Consider the following 17,761-nt stretch of genomic DNA (forward strand, 5'->3'; position numbering starts at 1 on the left):
ATTTAATGGGGGGGACAGATCTGATCTGTCGTACAAGACTGGGTGTGTAAGGCACGAAACTTTGCTGGCTACCAGTTACGGTAGTTGACGACAAATTTTGCTCTTTTGAGCAGTGCCGTAGGCGACACTGTCAGGACAATACTTCCGCTTGTTTTCTTTCCCAGCACCGGAATGCTGGTGGTGAGACTCTGCAGGCGATCTCGGAGCCGTGTCTCTGCAGGCGATGATCTCGACGCCGTGAGATCTTCCTTCACCGCTGGCTGGCCTGCGCGGCTGCTTTGGCGCGGTCTGAAGATCTCGATGGCTGCCGCTGACGCTGCTGCAGACTACCGCTCTGCCCGGCTGCTCCGCTCGCTCCGACTCCTCGAGTGGACCTGGTCCAGTATTTATGCCTATGGCCTTCCCCCTCCACCAACGGCTGCAGGCGCTTCCTCTGTGGTCCGCGCCCATTCCTTGCGACCTGCTGGGGCGTTGCTGCTCCCTTTTCCGTCCACTGCGGTTCTAGGTGTTCCCTCTGCGGTCCGCGCCCACCAAACCCGCTCCTGGGGGTTTCATCTATGGTCTGGGATACCAAGCGTTCCCCCTGCGGTCCGCGCCCGCTCACCAAGACCTGTTGGAGCGTTGCCGCTCCGATTTTCGTCCGCTGCGGCTCTGGATGTTCCCTCTGCGGTCCGCGCCCACCAGTCCCACTTCTGGGTGTTCCATCTTCAGTCTGGTGCGCCTGGCAGTCCGTCAGCGCCTCGTTTTCCATCTCCATGTCTCTGGTTCTGCTGTTTGTGTAGTGTTGCAGCTGGCCCCGTTGCTCCTTTAACAATTCCAGAGCCGGATCCCAGGCTCTGCTTAGCTGGTACCCTGTGTCGCAGTTCATAAGATCGTCAGCCATTTTAATTTCTATCGATTCTCTTATAACACTGTCCCAAAATCTGGGTGTTTGTGCTAGAATCTTGGTATCCTCATACTTCATGGCATGATCTAGTTCTAGACAGTGTTCAGCAATGGCTGACTTAGCCACCTGTCTTAATCTAGAGTGCCTCTGATGTTCTTTGCACCTGATCTCCACAGTTCTTGTCGTCTGGCCAATGTAGTACATGCCACATTGACAAGGTGTATTGTAAATCCCTGGTTTTCGTAACACCAGGTCGTCTTTGACACTCCCCAGCAGACCCCCGATCTTGTTGGATGGACAGAAAACACACTTGATATTGTGTTTACGGAGCATCCTACTGATTCTGGCAGAAATAGAGCCAGCATAGGGCAGATATGCCACCTTCTTTGCTTCATCTTGGTCTTCTTCAGGAACCTGTGGTATAGTGGCTGGTTGGAGTGCCCTCTCAATTTGTCTGTCCGTGTATCCATTCTTTGGAGAAAACTGTTTTGAGACGTTTTGTCTCTATAGGTAGATTCTCTTGGTCTGACAGGGCACATGCTCTGTGGACCAAAGTCTTCAGAACCCCATTCTTCTGTGCAGGGTGGTGACAGCTGCTGGCCTGCAGATATAAATCAGTGCGTGTTGGTTTTCGGTACACACTGTGGCCAATTGATCCATTTACTTTCCTCTGGACTAGTACATCCAGAAATGGCAGCTGGCCATTCTTCTCCAGTTCCATGGTGAACTTGATATTAGGGTAGCATGAGTTAAGATGTTCAAGAAACTCATTGAGCCTGTCCATCCCATGTGGCCAGATCACAAAGGTGTCATCCACATACCTAAAGAAGCATGTGGGTTTAAATGTGGCTGTCTCCAATGCCCTCTCCTCAAAACTCTCCATAAACATGTTGGCAACCACAGGGGACAGTGGGCTAACCATAGCTACACCTTCGGTTTGCTCGTAATATTGGTTTCTGTACAGGAAATACGTGGATGTCAGTGTATGACTGAACAGGTCCAACAGAGCTCCGTCAAATTTCTCTGCAATCAGTTCTAGTGAGTCCTTCAGTGGGACCCTGGTATCAGAGAGGGACTACAGTGGTAGTGACTTGATGCTAAACATACACTTAGGAAAAACAGCTTTATTCAGAGGGATTAATCTGAATTTGTGGTAGAAGCTGTAGGACTTTATTGTAACCACTAGATATATGGGAGTGACAACTCCACATATATGTGATTCCATGTGAAACATGAACCTCATTTCCCAACACGTGGACCATACTGCAGCAGAAATAAAAATGCATGTTCTAATCGATCAAGCTGGACTATTGCATGGGCTTCGTGTAGACAGTTGTAATCTTATGGATGTGGATATATGATGCAAGACTTTTCTAGGACTTTTTTTTTAATAAAATGGAGATACGTGAATACGTAACGTTACACCATAAATTCTGTATGCAAGTGGAAGACTGCCAGAGAGAGTGGCAAATTTAATTTAATTTTGCAGAAGTAGGAATGTTATGCGTTCTTTATTGTTTTCACACTGAAGCAGGATTTTAGTGAGCAAAGTAAGTAGTGGGTCTTGCTCAATTTTGTATTAAGGTACTCTACATGGTTACTCAATTTTGTAGCCTTTTGCAGCCATAGTCCCAAGATTTTGGTTCCTGTACTGTTACAAACTAGTTCATTTACGTATAAAGAGAAATGGGAAGGTCATATCCTTGATTGGAGCATTGCAAAAATTTAATGTGAAAATTTTTTACTACTTGTTACTAGGTCATTCAATTACAGAAAAATATCATGGAAATGCTGGGAATCCTGAGCCAGTTACAGGAAAATAAGTTCCTATTGTCCCCAATAGCTTACTTACAATGTTTCAAGAATCAGTAGTAAGTGATGAATTCAGAATTCTGTAGTGTCCATGAAGACAAGATTAGACTAAACTACAGAGCACACAGAGGCAATTGAGAAGCCTCTTTCTCTGTGTGTTGTGCACAGCTAAAATGGGAAGAAACTAACATGCAGTAAAATGTTAAATACCCTCTATCATGCACTTCACAGAGGTTTGCGCAGTGTATATGTACATGCAAATTCAGGACAGTGATATTGCTAGCCTAGGTGTTATATGTCAGGATTATCAGTTACGTACCAGTGTGTGCCCCCCCATGAACCATGGACCTTGACAATGGTGGGGAGGCTTGCATGCCTCAGCAGTACAGATAGCCGTGCCGTAGGTGCAACCACAATGAAGGGTTATCTGTTGAGAGGCCAGACAAACGTGTGGTTCCTGTAGAGGGGCAGCAGCCTTTTCAGTAGTTGCTGGGGCAACAGTCTGGATGATTGACTGATCTGGCCTTGTAACACTAACCAAAACAGCCTTCTTGTGCTGGGACTGCGAACGGCTGGAAGCAAGGGGAAACTACAGCCGTAATCTTTCCCTGAGGGCATACAGCTTTACTGTATGGTTAAATGATGATGGCGTCCTCTTCTGTAAAATATCCCGTAGGTAAAACAGTCCCCCATTTGGATCTCCTGGTGGGGACTACTTGGGAGATCGTCGTCGCCAGTAGAAAGAAAACTGGCGTTCTATGGATCATGGCGTGGAATGTCACATCCCTTAATCATGCAGGTAGGTTAGAAAATTTAAAAAGGGAAATGGATATGTTAAAGTTAGATATAGCAACAATTAGTGAAGCTCGGTGGCAGGAGGAACAAGACTTCTGGTCAGCTGAATACAGGGTTATGAATACAAAATCAAATAGGGGTAATGCAGGAGTAGGCTTAATGATGAATAAAAGAAAAGGAATGCGGGTAAGCAACTACAAACAGCATAGTGAACGCATTATTGTGGCCAAGATAGATATGAAGCCCACGCCTACCACAGTAGTAGAAGTTTATATGCCAACTAGCTCTGTAGATGAAGAGATTGATGAAATGTATGACCAGATGAAAGAAATTATTCAGGTAGTGAAGGGAGACGAAAATGTAATAGTCATGAGGTGACTGAAATTCGATAGTCGGAAAAGGAAGAAAAGTTAACATAGTAGTTGAATACGGAATGGGGGTAAGGAATGAAAGAGGAAGCCACCTGGTAGAGTTTTGCACAGAGCATAACTTAATCATAGCTAACACTTTGTTTAAGAATCATGAAAGAAGGTTGTATACATGAAAGAGGCCTGGAGATACTGGAAGGTTTCAGATAGATTATGTAATGGTAAGACAGATTTATGAACCAGGTTTTGAATAGTAAGACATTTCCAGGGGCTGATATGGACTCTAACCATAATCTATTGATTATGAACTGTAGATTAAAACTGAAGAGACTGCAAAAAGGTGGGAATTTAAGGAGATGGGTCCTGGATAAACTGAAAGAACCAGAGGGTATAGAGTGTTCAGAGAGAGCATTAGGGAATGATTGACAGGAACAGGGAAAGAAATACAGTAGAAGAAGAATGGTTAGCTTTGTGAGATGAAATAGTGAAGGCAGCAGACGATCAAGTAAGTAAAAAGATGAGGGCTAGTAGAAATCCTTGGGTAACAGAAGACCTACTGAATTTAATTGATGAAAGGAGAAAATATAAAAATGCAGTAAACGAAGCAGGCAAAAAGGAATACAAACGTCTCAAAAAGTGCAAAGTGGCTAAGCAGGGATGGCTAGAGGACAAATTTAAGGATGTAGAGGCATATATCACTAGGGGTAAGATAGTTACTGCCTACAAGAAAATCAGGGAGACCTTTGGAGAAAAGAGAACCACTTGTATGAATATCAAGAGCTCAGGTGGAAACCCAGTTCTAAGCAAAGAAGGGAAAGCAAAATCGTGGAAGGAGTATATAGAGGGTCTATACAAGGGTGATGTACTTGAGGATAATATTATGGAAATGGGAGAGGATGTAGATGAAGATGAAATGGGAGATATAATACTGTGTGAAGAATCTGACAGAGCACTGAAAGACTATGTTGAAACAAGGCCCCGGGGGTAGACAACATTCCATTAGAACTACTGATAGCCTTGCGAGAGCCAGCCCTGACGAAACGCTACCTTCTGTGAGTAAAGTGTATGAGACAGGTGAAATACCCTCAGACTTCAAGAAAAATATAATAATTCCAATCCCAAAGAAAGCAGGTGTTGACAGATGTGAAAATTATCTAACTATCAGTTTAATAAGTCACTGCTGCAAAACACTAACATGAATTCTTTACAAAAGAATGGAAAAACTGGTGGGGAAGATCAGTTTGGATTCCGTAGAAATGTTGGAACACATGTGGCAATACTGACCACCCTAGAACCAGATTAAGGAAAGGCAAACCTACGTTTCTAGCACTTAGTGAAAGCTTTTGACAATGTTGACTGGAATACTCTGTTTCAAATTCTATAGGTGGTAGGGGTAAAATACAGTGAGCAAAAGGCTATTTAAATTTGTACAGAAACCAGATGGCAGTTATAAGAGTTGACGGGTATGAAAGGGAAGCAGTGGCTAGGAAGGGAGCGAGACAGGGTTGTATCCTATACCCAATGTTATTCAATCTGTAAACTGAGCAAGCAGTAAAGGAAAAAAAAAATTCTGTGAAGGAATTAAAATCCAAGGAGAAGAAAGAAAAACTTGGAGGTTTGCCGATGATATTGTAATTTTGTCAGTGACAGCAAAGGACTTGGAAGAGCAATTGAACAGAATTGACAGTGTCTTGAAAGGAGGATATAAGATGAACATCAACAAAAGCAAAATGAGGATAATGGAATGTAGTCAAATTAAATCGGGTGATGCCTCGGGTATTAGATTAGGAAATGACACACTTAAAGTAGTAAAGGAGTTTTGCTATTTGGGGAGCAAAATAACTGATGATGGTCAAAGTAGAGAGGATATAAAATGTAGACTGGCAATGGCAAGGAAAGCGTTTCTGAAGAAGGAAAAATGTGTTAACATCGAGTATAGATTTAAGTGTCAGGAAGTCATTTCTGAAAGTATTTGTATGGAGTGTAGCTATGTATGGAAGTGAAATGTGGATGATAAATACTTTAGACAAGAAGAGAACGGAAGCTTTCAAAATGTTGTGCTAAGAAGAATGCTGAAGATTAGATGGGTAGATCATGTAACGAATGAGGAGGAATTGAGTAGAATTGGGGAGAAGAGAAATTTGTGGCACAACTTTACTAGAAGGGATCAGTTGGTAGGACATGTTCCGAGGCATCAAGTGGTCACCAATTTAGTACTGGAGGGCAGTGTGGAGGCTAAAAATCGTAGAGGGAGACCAAGAGATGAATACACTAAGCAGAGTCAGAAGGAAGAAGCTTGCACAGGATAGAGTAGCATGGAGAGCTGCATCAAACCAGTCTCTGGACTGAAGACCACGACAACAACAACAACAACAACAACAACCAGTGTGTGATAAAGATTGACAAATTTACATCAAGTTTTAGTAGAATTAATTTCCGATTATGGTTTCTACTTCTACCTTAATGCTGGTTAATTTTACTACTTGTGCAATACTATACAGTAGGCCTTTCATGTTTCCTCTCTGTAGCACACAGTTTTATGTTATTTTTGTTACAATGGGCGCAAGATATGATACAAACTAGTGATCATGGAACTATGTTTTCATGATGTGTGAACTGTTAATGCATTATGCATTGCGGAACGTGTTGCACGATGAATTACACAACAAAGGAAGATTGTACTGCCGTAGTTCTATAGTACCATACAAGATAATAGACTTCTGGGACTTAAAAATGTTATTGGCTTTTAACTTACAGAATCACAATTACAGGCATTAGGCCTTAAATACCACTTGGTTAGGGAGAAGAAAAAGTCAATGAAGTATCAAAAAGTTGTTTATTTTGTGCAAGGTACTTTAAGTACAAGAGAGCATGACCACTCTTTATAAACATAATACATATTTACATACAATGAATCACACTTCACATATTCACATTATAAAATGTTTTTATAATTTATACATTACACATACAAAACATATACTGAGTTTTTCAGTTCTTATAAATACTGAAAATCCCTGAGATCTGTGGGACACGTAAGTAAACTGTCATAGTAAATTCACTTTGTTTTCCTTTCTATATGTATCTTGACTAGGAAGATTTCAACAGAACTTTGCTGGTTCTGTGTTAAGTAAGGCCAATCAAACACGGCTTCAGATCACAACTGACGGAATGTAACAGCATCTATTCCATTATTAATACCAGTTTATATATTCAGCTTTTTCCTTGTGATCTGTAGCTCTGGAAAAAAAATACATTTTTGTTAGGAACTTTCACAAAAACCCCTATTCACCAGAATAGGGTGGGGGTCACTCCCCCACACACTCACACACACACTCACTAATGAAGCAAGAATTTTTTCTTTGAAAAACTAACATTTTTGTCTGCATTTTGTACCCTAAGTCACACTTATAGTTAAGATTACCAGTTTTAATTTCTGTGGCTGCTTTTGTGAAAGACACTAATTTTTCCTTTCTTCATTCTCAAATGATTTAACACAGCAAGGTATGCATGTTTTTGTTTGAAGACATTGCCACAAAAAATACTGCACCAATGTCCTCTTTGTCAATATGTTGGCAGTGGAGGTACACATTTGGCATTAAACAGACGTAACCCACCAAATATTGGATACTCCAAGAACAAAGAATATCTGCAGTCTGAAAAATGCTGTCCAAGTTTGTTTACAGTTTACAATTTTTTTATTGTGTCTTGACTCTTTACTAATAAGCTAACAAAATTTTTTGTAAGTTTTGCACTTGTAGGACACTGGATAGAAGCCACGTAGTCCAACTTCTCTCTTTACTGGGGCACTGCGTACTTCTACAGCCATTGAGAACAGATAATATGACTGACTCTCTGAAGTCAGGTGGTTTCTACTAGAAAGGCAGAAGTATTTTCACAAAGAATTGTGAACACACATTAATCCACTGTAACTGCAGTAATATCAACCTTTGGTCAGATTCTGGTGCTATTGCTGTACTAAAACTTAAACAGAAAATGGTGCTGAAAAAGAAAGATATGAATCATGCCTGAAAATGTCTTCTGAAATAGTCACTGAAAAATCAATTTTAAGTAATAATTATACACTGTAAGTGCAAAAACCGATCCACATGATTTGTCAGACACAGGAAGCTACAGTAAACAGTTCATATCTGCTATAGCTTTATACTGAATTCTGTTTGTAGTCAATAGAACAAGTGACAAGTCACAGGGGCACTTTTAATGAACAACTGTTTACTAAAAGTTAGTCTCAATAATTTATAAAAACAATGGAAACTCCTGGAAATACCATTACGTAAAATAAAGTAAATGAACTAACTCATCTTTAGCACATTGATGTGTGGCGCACAGACATTTGTAACAGAGCACAGGGTTAACTGGTTTTTGAGCTCCGACTAACGTAAGTATGATCATTCAAACATAACCCCACACACACCCTAACACATACTACCACAAGGACACTTACTATTAAGAACAGAAGTAGGATAAGGATCGGTTGTAATATCGTCTGTATTTTACTGCAAATCTGGATTTCAGCTAACAGTGCAGCTATCATCAGTACATTATGGATAATAACGTAGACTCAGCATAGTTATAACACTTCTTACAATATAAATTTGCCACGCACAAACATCCATCAGGATTGATGATTACCGCCTTTGTATCGTAGGTTACATCATATTCAGGGGGCACCATAATTCCCATGGAAGGACATACCCGGTGTGAGAGACAAAGAGAGAATGTCTGCATGGGGGGAGGGGGAGGGGTAGGGATAGAGGAAAGAAAGATTGGCATACGAAGGCTGTGCATGATCTGGACTGAGAAGGAATGGTGTAGACAATGACAGAAGAAGAGAGTGGAAAAGGTAAGGCAAGGCAGTGGGAAACATTAGCAGAGTAATTCTAATAGTGTCTACATTAAGAACTGGAGATACCTGTTGTGACAATAATCATTATAGTAAGTTTAGCATATGACCACTAACATTTGGAACATAATCCTCAGCAACACATATCGGGAATCAGGCTCCCATCATCTGGCTCTGTGTTAATCCTACATCAACGGCACACAGTCAAAAAATAAAAATAAGTAAGTTATTCAGACAAGAACTCCTTGTCTTACTTTAACAAAGGCCTACAAAAGATTTTCTGCTCCACTTATCCATGTTACCACTCATTCACCAAGTGTTCCTATCATACAGCAGTAAACACCAGTCACATCACATACATGTTTCATCAGCTGCCTTTCCATGCACTAGTTAGTTCAGTAATCATGTGTATGGCTCCAGCATACTGGAATGTTATGGAATGGCTGATGTTTCAGTGTGAAGACGTTAAGAGGAATGTGAGGAGACAACATACCAATGGTTACATATGCAAGAGCACTCATCTTTACCACACTAATGCTAACCTTAAAAAGTATCCAAAAAAAATGACTAAGTAAGCATTACCTATCTCACCAGTTTTTACATGAAGTACATTATCAAGCTTAACTCAGTGAATTGCTGTTTCAAATACTTCAAGTAGATAAAGTTTCTTTCCTTTCTTAGCTACTTGTATCACCTCTAAATCCTTTGAGGGGGAAGGGTGTGGGGGGGGGGGAGATGGGCTATAGGATCAAGCATATTGGGTACAATAGTGGATATTTTTAATAAAAATCTGGAAGAGAATGTTAGAAAATGTGACCAATAATGGAAAGGGTAGCAACGTAAACACTATTTAGACACCATATTGTTGCTCATACATGGAACTCATAGGATGTAATAAAATAGTTGCTGCACATCAATTTGTAAAGGAAGGCATTCTAAAGCTTAATGAATGAAGGCATTAGTGTACTGATGAGTCAAGCAGATAGGTTAAATTAATTAGTCTTTATAAAACAGATAGTAATAAATAATTACGATGTGAGTCAAACAAAACACACACACACACACACACACACACACACACACACACACACACACACACACACACACACACAGAGAGAGAGAGAGAGAGAGAGAGAGAGAGAGAGAGAGAGAGAGAGAGAGAGAGAGAACTGCAGTCGTGGGTGAGAGTTGTGTTTGCGTGAACACACGTACGTGTGTGTGTGTGTGTGTGTGTGTGTGTGTGTGTGTGTGTGTGTGTGTGTGTGTGTGTGTGTTTTGCGCATTTCTGATGAAGGCCTTTGTAACCTAGTCTGGACGACATGTCCGTTTCAACAGAAAGTACTGTTGACACTAAGGTCATGCACAGGGCTTCCGATGGTGCATTGGAGGTAACCTCAGACATCCGTTGAGGCTGACCTGTGACGTGCAGTGGAGTGGCTGGAGCATAGGTCACGTTCTTAGTGCAAGTAGATGCGTCCGTACCAGTGTAGGGAGCGCAGAAAGCTTGTTTGAGCCTGTCGATGGAGACTGTGATGGGTGTACCCATCACATCAACATTTACTGTCTTGTCCTCCCTACTGATGACACTATACAGTCTATCGTAGAGTGGCTGCAGTGACTTGCATACTGCGTCATGCCATAAGAAGACATTTTGGCATTCCCGCAGCTCGTCAAACATAAATGAGTGACAGGTCTGCTGATACCTTGCTGTAGTTGCCAGATATGTGTATGCAGCTTTTATACAAAATCTGAAGTGTCAAAGCCGTTGTCTGGCACATTAGCAAAGAACTCGCCGAGAAGTCGTATCGGCTGGCCATAAACAAGTTCTGCAGTCGTGGCATTCACATCATCTTTCAGCTATGCGCAGTGACCCAGGAGGATAATTGACAATGTCTCTGTCCTCCACTGCAAGTCGTGACACTGAAGCAACACTTTCAGTTGGCGGTGCATGCGTTCAAATAAACCATTTGCTGACGAGTGGTAAGCTGTAGTTCTAATGCGCCTTGTACCCAGTAGTATGAAGAGTGCTTTGAACAAATACGACTCAAACTGTCTTCCTTGGTCTGTTGTGGTTCGTAACGGCATTCTGAAGAATGCAGTCGCGACAGTTTCGGCGGTGACGTTGGCGATCGGGAACACCTCGGGCCAGCATGTGAAAGAATCTTTGGATGTAAGGCAGTAGGTGTATCCTCCCAATGGTGTAAGAGGTCCAACTAGGTCTAGATGGACATGATCAAATCTCTGATTTGGAAGAAGAAATGTGCCAAGAGGTGACCTAACGCACCAGCTAATATTATTCCATTGACAGGCCACACACTGTCGCACATATTGCTTGCAATCTTTGTCCATGTGTGGCCAGACGAAAGCTCACTTCACCATGTTGGTAGTGGCTTGTCTGCCATTGTGAGTTAGGGCGAAATGGAACATGGGAGATGCGCAATGCGGTTGATGCGGATGTTCATATTTAATGCGACACAGCACGATACAGAGCATCAGTGATGGTCGAATTTCGCGTTAGTTACCGTCTGACATCATGTCGGGGTCACCAATTTTGCGGGACTAGTTGTATTTACTTAAATGCAACATAAAAACACACCATAACTCATACAACTCCTTTCTAGAAAATTAAACAACAGAAAATCATAAAAGCAAATGAGGAAACATAAGTCAGAGGCTGTGCCGGAGATGATAATTACAAATGGCAATCACTCGCACACAGCATTACAGTACACGTAACACTGCACTTCACAATTAACCAACTTCACAATTAACCAACTCCGCAGTCACTTTTGGATGAGAATGCATCTTCTCCAGTGTAATTCCAGGATTCTGTGCTGTCCAGTAAAGGCAACTGTCCCAATTGACAAAACCTCCCATATGGAATATGGCCTAATCACTACAGAGGATGTTGTGAAGCAATTGAGGCCAATCTTTATGCCAACCCATCGAACTTCCACATAGTCCATTCTTCAATCACAGTCTTCTGGTGTCAGTTGCCCCACTAAGTGAGATTTCCATGTTCGAAAGTTTAATTCTTTGTGCAACAGCGTGCCTTGCAAGTCCACCCTCATGAGCTGCCAGGTGTGTTTATTTCCCTGGGCTATGACTGAACATTCTTCTGCACAATTGTCACATTCTTAGGACAGCAAGATGCAGATGGACAATCTGTTTTTACTGCATCCTTTACCAAACCTGTGGTCATTAGCTTCGTGAGACATTTCTTTATTTTGTCTGGATGAATTGTGTCATTCCTCCCCTTCACCATATACCACTTTCCCTGTACAAGAACGTACTAATTTAGCACCCCATAGCGTGAAGCAGCCTCTGCTCATTCTCAACTGTAAGGCAATCTGCCATCTTTGTTGTTCTTGTCGAGTGAACAGTCTCTTGCGGCCACAGTCTGCACTACGCAGGATGAAAAATCACTATCATATTTAATGTTCTGTATGTTTGCACTATTTCCAATGTTATTCCATCAACATTGGAAACTGAACAGCCATTTAAAGCTCAAAAGCTGGTTAACGCTGCATTATGTTACGTATGTCCATATGCACACAGCCTGCTGAAGGAGAGCGATTTCGTTTCCTTTCCTTTGTTTTTGTGTATGAGTCTCAGTGGTTTGGTATTTAAGGTTACTACAAAAATAGTAACATAAATGGTGATTAAACTGCATGGCTATTTCTTACCTCTTCAGCAACTTTAATTAAGCTTTCCATCATGGATTTTCCAGTCTGTTCCACCATTTTATACAAATATCCATTCTTGTTTTGTAGTAACCTGTGTGGGTGATCATATTCCTGAAAAATAAGTATAAATCAAATTTAGTTGTTATTTGCAGCAAATAAAATTTTAAACAGTAGTTATTACAAACTAAAATAATACCCTTTTTTCGATGTAATACAGAAGATAGTGCTCCTAGAAGTATTAAAGGAGAGTTACGATCATGTCAGACTTTTTTCTGCTTTAATTAGCAAAATTAATGTCTGGTTATTATGTGTGTGTGTGTGTGTGTGTGTGTGTGGGGGGGGGGGGGGGGGAGGGAGGGTGTTACTGAACATTTCCTTCAGTTTGTGGTGGAAAGATTTGCTAGTGTCCAGCAGACAGTGAATGAGAGTGACTGTCTGGTTCAGCCAACAGTAACACTGGCCAAGAACATCTCAGCAGTCAGTAAATTTATTAAATAAATTCTCTCTTCCCCCTCCCCTCCATCACCACCAGGCACTCCCTCTCATTCAATCCTATTCTGAAAGAAGGGTACCCGGAACAGTAAGAGATTGAAAACTCATGCTGGGCAATGTAATGAATCAAATGGATCACATTTTGAATAAATGGATAGTCAGTACTGTTAAACATTTGAAATTTGTTGTTGTTGTTGTTTTTGGCCAGGAACTTACAGACTGCATTGCATGTATTTCTGACACTATGACTTAACTGTTGTCACTCCTATAATGATCTCCTAGTGAGATCCAGTTTTAACCTTATGCAAGCATAAAGTAAATAGGGAAAATCTTGACTGACAGTTTATCTCATGCCTAGAACTATTCAGAGGTCTAGCAAAGTCACTGGTACCATCTGGCATGCTGCGGCATTATTAAAAGGTTTGATTCAGTATTTATGTCCAACAAACATTTGTTATCACTCAGCCTTAGCAGCACAAAAAGAAGTATTCAGCCTCAAATAATCTCTAACACATGAGACAAAAACAAAACTGAAGGGATCTTAATATTAATGTAAAAGTCTTATACAGGATCAGCATGTTGCTATTTTTTTACAGTACTTCATGAAGAAATTAAATGAGACAATTCCAAAACCAACTGTGTGTAAACTATCTTCACTTATAACAAAAAAATGAAGGTTTAAAGATTTTTCTTACCACTACAATCCCTGCATCCATCACCAACACTTTGTCACTGTCCATTACTGTATGTAGCCTATGGGCAATTGTCAATACTGTGCAATCATTAAACTTCTGCCTTATGGTTTTCTGGATCAGAGTGTCGGTCCTATATAGTGTGTAAGAAAAAAGGAAACAAAATTAAAGACATACTGGTACTGTATTTGTCAGATTATGGTCAAAATCAAATATAAAATCTTAATAAATGTAAAAAAAACTAGGATTTCACTCAAGAAATAAATTACACATCAGATTAAGAAGAAACAGAGAGCTTTACTTGGAAAATAATTTTTCTTCATAATTTTTTTTTAATTATGAACTTCATTTTGTGTCTCTCTTTATAGATACACAGATGAATGAAACTGCTTAGCACAAACTGATGGACAAGGAAACAAAATTTAACAGATCACTGAAAGGCTTACTGCAAATCTGACAGGCAAAATGCCATTTAAAGTAATATTTCATAAAAAGTACATTCTGAAATTTAATTCATGCCATAAATATAGCAAGAACTATATATTTAGAAGGTAAAGGAACTTCAGGGCTATCACCCTTCCTCTTTCTACCATCTAAAATCAATAGTTTTACTTCCCGGTACCTGAAGATACAGAGCTAATTAAGAAATGATCTGAGCTATCTATTTCAAGTACAGTATATCTTACACATGCAGAATGCACTAATTACATATGAAGCCACACCTTAAATTCCTACACTTATGGTTATCCCATGCACATGTGACAAAAACAATGCACACATTATGTAACAGTGAGAAGAAATAGATGCCATCTTTAGTCGAATAGTTTTTTCGTACCTTGTCAATTCCTCGTTAAGTTCAACTGAAACATGCAGCAACAATTCTAGTTACAGAAGACCTACACAGTGAAAAAACTAGGAAGTTAATTTTCCTTTTCTAACTTATAAGACGTTTTGAGGGGGGAAAAAGAGAGGGAGGGGGAGAGAGAGAGAGAGAGAGAGAGAGAGAGAGAGAGAGAGAGAGAGAGAGAGAGAGAGAGAGAGAGAGAGAGAGAGAGGGGGGGGGGGGAGAGAGAGAGAGAGAGAGAGAGAGAGAGAGAGAGAGAGAGAGAGAGAGAGAGAGAGAGAGAGAGAGAGAGATTAGTTGGTGCACATAACTCAGCATCACAAGATAAAAAAGTTCATTTTAACGTATTTATGCTGGATTTTCAACAGAGGCCTGAGTGAGAATAACAGGGACCCAAAATAAGGAGGAATTGTGTTCCACATGCAAGAAACTGTACACCTACTTTTGCTATCATATTCAATTACATAAAAGCAGTGATTCTTAAGCTTCTACCGGCATTTGCCAACCACATGGACAAAATCATAGACTTGTTCCCCTGAGCTTCTGCTACAGAACGGTCACTACTGGTACTGTTTGTAGTAACAACCACAATATTTCAGAATGACAGGGTATAGTGAATCAATGAAGGATCCAATGTATGTCAACCAATCAAGTACTCATATTTTCCATCACATGACTGTGTGACTAAATGAGGGGGAAGGAGAGAGCCGTGGTGGGGGTGGGGAGACGGGTGTTTACAACTGGTAACACCATATGAATGCTTGTAATACAAATGGATGTCAGGAAAAAATCCTGGAAAATCCAGGATAAAATATAACGATATAATGAAAAGGATAGCTGCTACTCTCCGTTTAGTGCAGATGCTGAGTCACACAAAGGCGCAACAAAGAGACTATCAGAGAGTTAGCTTTTGGACAGTCTTTTTGTTGTGTCTTTCTGTGACTCTATACCAAAATCTGTTGTAGGTGACAAATTGGGTATGTGTCAGTCGGTTCCTGATTGCTCAGCACAGATGGTTTAGTATCTAAGACTGGGAAACAGTACACCATTTCATGTTCACATATTGGTGATGCATTTTAAATAATTACCACTCTAATGGGATACAACAATATGAGGTATGACAACAGCAGATTTTCACCTGTCTTTGGTAAGAGAACTTTTAGAAACTTATGCAGCAGAATGAAGAGCTGGAATAGCAAGGTACACTCTTGCTGAGAATCCTCCACTAAATGCCAGTGTACAGTTTAAGAACTCTAAATTCGGTGAACTTCTAGGAAACCACAGTTGTTACTGAAAAGAGTACTGAGAGAGAAAATACCAACACAAAATACGTATCGTGCCATTTTGTGTGGTACCTGTTCAACCTGTTCAGAGACTTCTCACAAACAGTTGCTTACCAACAGGGACTGCACAGGAAAGACAAAATTAAACTGGCAATTCTTCTAGTACTCATTTGAAAATGTATATAAAAATGAAAGAAACTTAGAATAAATTTTGAAATCAGTCAGTATTGGGTTGCAGATCGAAGAAGAGAATGTGAAATTCATCCCCTCATTACCAGATTAGGTGTAAATAATTCAGTGATCAGTGTGTCATACAGTAAGTACACTGGTATAAGTAAGAGGGTTTGATAAAGAGAAGTTGGCTTTTTGTGAAAAATACAGTTGTCCTAAATGTTTTACCTTCCAGTGTTTACAAACAATGGAAAAATGTATTCAGAACTGTGATTATGATTAGACTGCAGGTGCACAATTTATTACTGATGAATAAACCTGGATTTCCCACTTTACGAGAATGGTCGCCTTAACCTCTTTGGCTATCTGAGTGTGCTTCCAGGGCTGACACAAACTTCCACATGTCCCCAAATGTTCACAAGTTGTTTTCCCACAGTTGATGTGCTTCCTGCACATGTAGAGACTTTATTATCGTTGTTGTTACACCCTGCCTAGGCTTGTAATACTATTTGCAATGTGTCATGCATGCAAGTCTGAAGCACACAGTGTAGAACATTGTAAAACACAGAAAATGCAAATAGTATTACATGCCTAGACAGGCCGCAAAAATAATGACAAAGTCTCTCCCTGTGCGAGAATCACAACAACTGTGCAGGCGCAGGATGTGAACACTCAGTGACACGTGGACGTTTGGATCGGTCCTGGAGGTGTGCGTGGCTAACTGAAGTGGTTACACCAACCATTCATGTCAAGCGAGAAATCCAGGTTTGGCACAAATTTTCATTTGTCACTTATAAACTCTGCAGCTACAGTCTGAACTTATTCACAATTCTGAATATATTTGTTTCATTTCATATAGCTGTAGAGTGTAGCAGTGTCTGGTCCTTCAGACAGAATGCACTTTTAATTTAATTTTTTTCCTCTTGCTAAAAATGCAAAACCTTGAGCAACAGACATTGAACAACATCATAATAATGTAACAAAGATATTTTTAAACGGAGTAGCTATCTTATTGTGTACACTTATTTTACCTAGTTAGTGACCTAGACTACTTGCGGAGTGCTTAAAATGTAAGATCATTGCAAAAATCTGGAATTGGCTCTTTTGATTTATCTTTCAGCAGAAGTAACTGCTATGTTTCTCATTAACAGGAAAATCTTATCTCTTCCCCAGAATATTCTGACCACAAAAGCCACTGTACCCATTTTCCAATACGTGAAACATTTTAGATTGTTTTACATTCATATGTACAGTAATTCTTATTATGGTGGAAACGAGAGAGAGAGAGAGAGAGAGAGAGAGAGAGAGAGAGAGAGAGAGAGAGAGAGAGTGTTCTTTTTTTTAAGGATTGCTCTGAACGCTAGCAAGTTTTCTTTCTTTTTGTGTGTACTTATCGATAACTCAACACTTTCACTTACAGTTTCAGCTAGCAAGCTCATGATAACACCCAATCATCTTGACCATGAATAGGGATTCCATTCTGGGTGATAGTCTGACAACTGAAGGAAATACTAGTTCATTTGTTTTTATTGTTGAATTTAACTGTTGATCAGAGTTGACAAACATAAAATCAAAAATAACTGGGTACTTTGTCTCATATTTAAAAATTCATTTTAACACCTGACTTCATATGATAAATGGAAATGTAGATTGAATTTCGTTAGCTGCTGGTAAAGGCAGCATGTGTGACATAAATAATATGATGGTCAAGCTTGGACTTGCTTCCTATGTAGTGTAAAATAGATTTAAGCCTAATCTTAATTTTTGTGCTAGCAGAGGAACTGCATGGATGTAACAGCATGCTATTAACTTGACCTAAAACACTGTATAATGTTCCTTTAGATATTTGGAAATACTGAGGTATGGTA

General features: G+C 40.2%; 1 pseudogene; it reads right to left on the minus strand.

The window, feature by feature from the left end:
- Positions 1–6,683: 6,683 nt before the first annotated feature.
- The window catches only part of LOC124777776, a 273,797-nt pseudogene continuing 262,719 nt past the window's right edge, over positions 6,684–17,761 (minus strand).

This window comes from Schistocerca piceifrons, chromosome 2, assembly GCF_021461385.2.
Source record: "Schistocerca piceifrons isolate TAMUIC-IGC-003096 chromosome 2, iqSchPice1.1, whole genome shotgun sequence".
In the NCBI taxonomy this organism is placed as follows: domain Eukaryota; kingdom Metazoa; phylum Arthropoda; class Insecta; order Orthoptera; family Acrididae; genus Schistocerca; species Schistocerca piceifrons.